The following is a 6,119-nucleotide window of genomic DNA, read 5'->3' as shown; positions in this document are numbered from 1 at the left end:
TTTTTTTTTTTTTTTTTTTTTTGGTACCGGGGATTGAACTCAGGTCTTTGTGCTTGCAAGGCAGGCCACCAAACCGCTGAGCTAAATCCCCAGCCCACCTTTTTATAATTTTAAAAATTATAATTTTTATAATTTATTAGACTGTTTCTTGATGTTAAAAGATGTCTGCAAATATAATTGCTTTGATTGGCAAAAAATGTCTCTGACACCAAAAATAGCTGTGTTTTTCTCTAAAACTTATGAATGTTACCTTCCATGACACACTGTTTTAAAGTTGCTGATAATTGACCTTAAAAGAAGCATTCCCTGCCTGACTTATTGCATAGGCTCAAAATGATCATAGGTCCCAACAAAGAAGAATCAGCCTAATGTTGCTGACCTTGAAAATCAACTTTCCCATTTATTGAGAAAGAGCCCATAAGCAAAGGAGAGCAGGTGGCTTTCAGAGGCTGAAAAAGGCAAGAGCAGATTGTCTCCTAGAAACCCCAGAAAATGATTTTACCTGTTAACACCGTTATTTTATCCAGAGAAACCTGTGTTGGACCTCTACTATTAGAATGATATGGTAATGCACTTGTGTTGTTTTAAGCTATGAACTTTGTGGAACTTCATTATAGCAGTAGTAGAAAATTAATACAAGACTTGGATTAAAAAGAAAACAAAATAGGGCCGGGGATTTAGCTCAGTGGTTCGGTGGCCTGCCTTGTAAGCACAAGGACCAGAGTTCAATTCCCAGCACCAAAAAAAAAAAAAAAAAAAAAAAAAAAAAAAAAAAAAAAAAAAAAAAAAGAAAAAAAAAACAAAAAAAAAAAAAAAAAAAAAAAAAAAAAAGGAAAACAAAATAAAGCAAGCAGAGAACATATACACAAACAAAACAGAACTAAAACAAAACCAAGAAATCAGCAAGCACTTTTAAAATTTTGCTAGCTTGTTGCTTGGAGCTGCAGCTCAGTGCTGTGGCTTCCTTGTCCAATAGAACTAGTGATCATCTCCAGGCATCTGAACCTTACCCCTATCGAAGGAGAACAGGATTGACCTCATCAGATGCCCTGGGAGGAAGACTTAAAATACAGACGGCTGGGACTCAGCTTCAGAGTTTCTGATTCAGTAAGTCCAGGATGAGGACCAAAAAAGTTTTGGCTGATGCTGAAGGCCAGAGACCCAACTTGAAGACCAGTGTAAGCAGAAGTTCGTAAGAGTGTGATGTAAACTATACATTATTTCAATTAATAGAACACCAAAATCCATTGCTACCCTTAGAATCATTGCCCACATAGAAATATTTTTTCCCCAAATATTATAAAATCTAGAAGCAGGACCTGCAAGGGTACAACTTGCTACTGAGTTTGCCTTTTGCTATTCCATCTCATCCAACAGAAATGACATTAATGTAGCAAGTCATATTGTAACTCCACTGCATTTTGTTCTCTTCCCTTTCAACAATTATTAAGAAAAATTGGTTTAAAGAAGGAAACTGAATCATCCTCTTCCTGGAGGGCTCACCCATACTTACTCAGATATGATCTTGATAGTTTTTCCTAACTACTCCAGTACATGGGGTCATAATACTCTCAACAAATGAGAATGTTGGGAAGCTTCACTGACAATCTCTAACTTTGGCTATGATTCCTCCAATAGAATATCAGGATGAAAAGAGGCATCAAATCACAAGGATAGAAGAATATGTATGCAACTAGACACCTAATCAAGTAAACAGGATGCTAGACTGTGTCACTGGAGATGCCAAATCCCCACGTTGCTCTCAATAAGCAGAACTACAGATGAATGCATCTGATCTGAGTTGGCCATCCCTTGATGTCCTGGAAAATGACAACGGGCTTTTGTTTAAGTTGGATTTCCAGTGTTCACAGGCATGACTGATACCTGCCAAACTCACTGTGCTCAGAAATTTTGCCTTCAAAAGGGTCTACAACAATCACTATTGCAGGTTAATTACATGTGAAAGGAGGAAAATATTTCCTTTCAAATATCATCTCTATCTTTAATTTTAGGGAATTCTTTTCTCTTTGTTAGTATAGAAGTGTCAGAGGAGAACTTCCTGTCATTAGTCATTCCCAGAAACACTAGCTATATCATATTTTACTTATTTCTTGCCAAAAATGACAACCACCTTTTTCGTCTTCTTTTACAGAGAAACCTGCTGCATAGTGCTGTCAGTTGTTCTGCCCTTCTGTGGCCCTTTCGTATCTTTTCATTCTTTAAGACAATGAATCTCTAATATCAAAGGCTGTCTGTTCTGAAGGCACCTTTGCCAAAAGAGTGGACAGGGTTCTTTCACTTGTTTATTTTTCATTAGGGAGAGCTAGTTATTAGAAGTGATTTACTTCTAATATTTGAATACATGGAACACCCCTGAAAAAGAAGAGGGTCTTGAAAAGGGAATTCAAGGTCTGTCTTCGCAGGAATGGGTTAGGCCCTGAGGGGAGGTTGAAGGTAATGTATTACAAATGTTAGATAATACAGCACAGCAGACAAGAAGCCTTTCAGTTGGTTCCTCTTGTCTTTGAAACAGCTAGAGCCAAATGTTTGATTTAAGAGTGAATTAAGTCTGGAAAAGGTACTCTCATAAGTGAAGGAAGAGTGTCCTTTTAAGAAAATGTTGTGACTTTTATTAGGATTGTCAAGGGACATTCTGGACAATTTGGTTGATGTACTTCATTAGAGCTGCTGGGATTTTATGTATGGCCATTTTTATAGCTTGGTATTTAAAAAGAAAGAGTAGCCTACAGTTCTTGCCATGTGGAACATGACCTGGCACTCATAGCTCGGTTATGTTATTGTCCTGTTAGGTATGTAGGACGTCACAGAATATTAATCTCAGACAAGGTCACCCAGAGATTATAGAAAAGTGAGACAAACCAAAGCTACTTCTTAATTTTGTCCAACACAGAAATAGCAAAGTCACAGCTACAGTCATAAAATATCAAACATTGCACTCTTCAGGCAGCCATTTACAAGTTTATCTTCACTGTGGTCTGTTTTCCATACCTGAGATTTACTAAGAAATCCATTTTTCAAATTGCTCCTGCTTTTTCACTGTCTCCAATCTACAGCAAGCCAGGTTTCCTTGGGCCATTCCCCAAATCACATGATCATAATCAAATGCTATAACAGATTTTAGCTAACAACTTCTACCGTTCTATAAAAAGCATTATAGTTCTTATGGTGTTCTCCTTCTTTGCAATGAGTACTAAGTTCAAGAACTTCAACTCCATCAAACCCAGGTAGTATTTCTTGGGTGGTTAAAGACATTAAGAGTATAATTAAGTGTTTTAGATAGATGGATGTCAATTGTACAATTACCAATGACTGCCCGCCCAAGTCTTTAAATATCAAGTCTGCAGTCCTTTGCCCACACACAAGGGTTTGGGGGTCTGGCTCTCCCTCTTTTCTACTTCCTCAGGTTTCTTACTCATCTTTGCTCTTCGTGGTGGACCAAATGGTAGTTCCTCCAAAGATAATGTCCATGGGAGTACACCAATGTAAGGTTATTTGGAAAAAGGGATTGGAAGATATAATTAAGGAATTTAGATGACATCCTGGAAGGTGATTCCCTAAAACCAGTGACAAATGTCTGCAGAAGAGGAGAAGAAATGAGAAGAGAGGAAGCACATACTAGGAGATGGTGATGTGACAAGCAGAGAGGAGAGTGAACAGTTTCACAGCCACCAGAAAGAAGTTCATAGAGAGACAGAGAAGGATTGTCTCTCAGAATTTCCAGAAGGAACCAACACTGGTAACACCAGCAGTTTTAAATTCTGACCACCAAAACTAAAAAAAATAATTTTTATATTTTAAGCCAACGTGTTTGTGATGATTTATCATTTTAAAAACTAATACACCCCTTTCCAGCCATGCAGATGGCCATGCCAATCTCTCAGGAAAATAATATCTTTTGCTCTAAATACCTGTGTCTTTACAACTCAATTGCAAAGTCAGCCCTCCTGAGAAGCCTTCTTGGACCTCCAGTCTGAATCACAAGCTCCCACTTGAGTTTCCAATGACTGGCTTTTCCTCTCTCCAGACTAGTCCTGTACTGTGAACATGATTCACTTTCCCGTCAACTATTTAGGGTGTGATTCCTTTAGGTCAAGGGTCATGCCTTTGTTCATTTAAAATTTATATACATACTTCACATTGTTAATTATCCCATTAGGAAGACAAAGGCTAAAGGTGTAGGGAAAGTGGGAAGGGTAGGGAAGGGGAATAAGGGAAAAGAAAAAAATGTGAGAAAATGAAAAAGTGGAATTAAAGTGCTTGTAAATGGGGAGGGGAGGAGAGGGTGAAGGGAGGGCAGGGACAAGGGGAAAAAATGAGAACCAAGACTACCTGTCATGTAAAGGTGTAAGATCCCAATAATGAATGTAATTATACTGTATACCTAAAATGTACCAATAAACTCAATAAATAAATAAATAAATAAAATTTATAGGCATACTGCCTGGCACATAAAAAATGTGAGCTGGATGAATAAAAGAATGAATAAATGATTTCTTTCGTTCAGAGAGTTGTTTTGTATTTCTTTATCCTTAAAAATAAACTTTTCAAAGCTGCACTGAACCATTTAAGGGTAGACCGACTATACTCGTGACCACAGAATATTCCCTGAAGCCTGGACAGACTACTTGCCTTTATTAGAACGGAGGTTGTTTAATACACTCTCAGGAGATTTTTTTTCCTCCTCTTCTCACTAACCCCTACTCACATCCATGACCTATTTTCAAGGGTTTTTCCAATTGTAGTAGAATTCTAGAAGAAAGGATGAGCTCCCAAGGCACTGAGAATTAAAGAGAGGAATACTGGGATCTTAGGTGAAAATATGAGGGAGTGGGGAACAACAGGTAGTGAAAGCGGCAGAGGCTTTTGTATACACAACCACAGAGAAAAGAAATGCGGAAAACATCTTGTCTCCTACGTAAGGTGGCATTTTATTTTCTTTCTTACCAGAAGGTATACCACTGCAGTGGAAAATTTCAAGGAAGTCATGAGTTCAGCATTATTCCTCTTACCTTTTTTTTTTTTTCCTAGTTTTTCTTAATATCACTCTAAAGGGGTAAAAATAAGCAATAACGATTATCACGATGATTTTGAATGAAACCCAAGTGGCAAGGCTAAAACAGGATGAATGAGACCTGAGTCAGACAGAAAAATAAATAGCACCTACATCATGCTTTTAATAATATCTGCTTGTGTACACACTGTTCTTTCCTAGAAGGAGTTCAGGTAGCTCGTAAAACAAGCACAGGAAGTCCTTGCAATACCTGCGGGCTTTGATCAACTGAAGTTTGAAGAGTAGAGGGAAAGGTAGAGAAGCAGTGGTGACTGCATGGATCCCCAAGCCAAGCTCCCTAGTTCAGCGCCTGCATCTCTCTTTTTCTTTTCCCCTTTCTTTCTGTTTCTCTTTCTCTGTTTCCCTCTCTCTGTTTCCCTCTCTGTTTCCCTCTCTCTCTCTCTCTCTCTCTTTCTTTCTCCCCCTCTCTTCCTTTCACTACCAGAGCCCTTCACCCTAAGCAACATCTGCAATCCTTTTTAATGGAGAAACCGGTTCTTGCTAAACCACTAAAGGGTCCAGGCTGGGCTTAAATTTACAATTATTCTGTCTCAGCCTCCCGGAGTGCTGGGATTACTGGTGAGCACCACCAAGCCATCTATTACTTTCTAGCTGAATGATCGGAGTTACGTTGTTTCATCTTTTGGTGCCTCAGCTACATCCACTATAAAATGGGGATATTATTCTTAGAGGGTCATGGTGAACAGAAATGGTTTCTGACCAGAATGAGCCTGTGCTATAGCTAACCGGGGAGCAAGCAAAAGGCTCCTCGTACCTCTGACCCAAACCTAAAACATATCTGGGTCTCAGACATGTTTCCCCCATTGTCCTTTGTTCTCAGCAGAGTTTCTGCGACCCCTGCTTCCTGTCATATGTAAATAAGGTGAATCCTAGTGTACCTTTCTGTGCAATTGTATAATCTGATGAACGTATCTACCTCAACCAATGAACTAATGTTAAGTGTCTTGCCACTTGTATCCTCACCCCTCCTTTCCCAAATCACCACCCAGACAGGACTGATTGCTTTATGAAGTCTCCCAGATCAGAG

The 6,119-nt window shown here is 38.8% G+C and overlaps 1 protein-coding gene across 36 annotated transcripts in view; it reads right to left on the bottom strand.

Moving 5' to 3' along the window:
* The window catches only part of Nrxn3 (neurexin 3), a 1,525,607-nt gene that overhangs the window by 278,762 nt on the left and 1,240,726 nt on the right, over positions 1 to 6,119 (bottom strand). The gene's annotated exons all lie outside the window — the stretch shown is intronic.

Source organism: Fukomys damarensis, unplaced genomic scaffold (genome assembly GCF_012274545.1).
Source record: "Fukomys damarensis isolate Sample0158 unplaced genomic scaffold, DMR_v1.0_HiC HiC_scaffold_21, whole genome shotgun sequence".
Taxonomy (NCBI): domain Eukaryota; kingdom Metazoa; phylum Chordata; class Mammalia; order Rodentia; family Bathyergidae; genus Fukomys; species Fukomys damarensis.
This window is presented reverse-complemented; position numbering and strand designations above follow the sequence as displayed.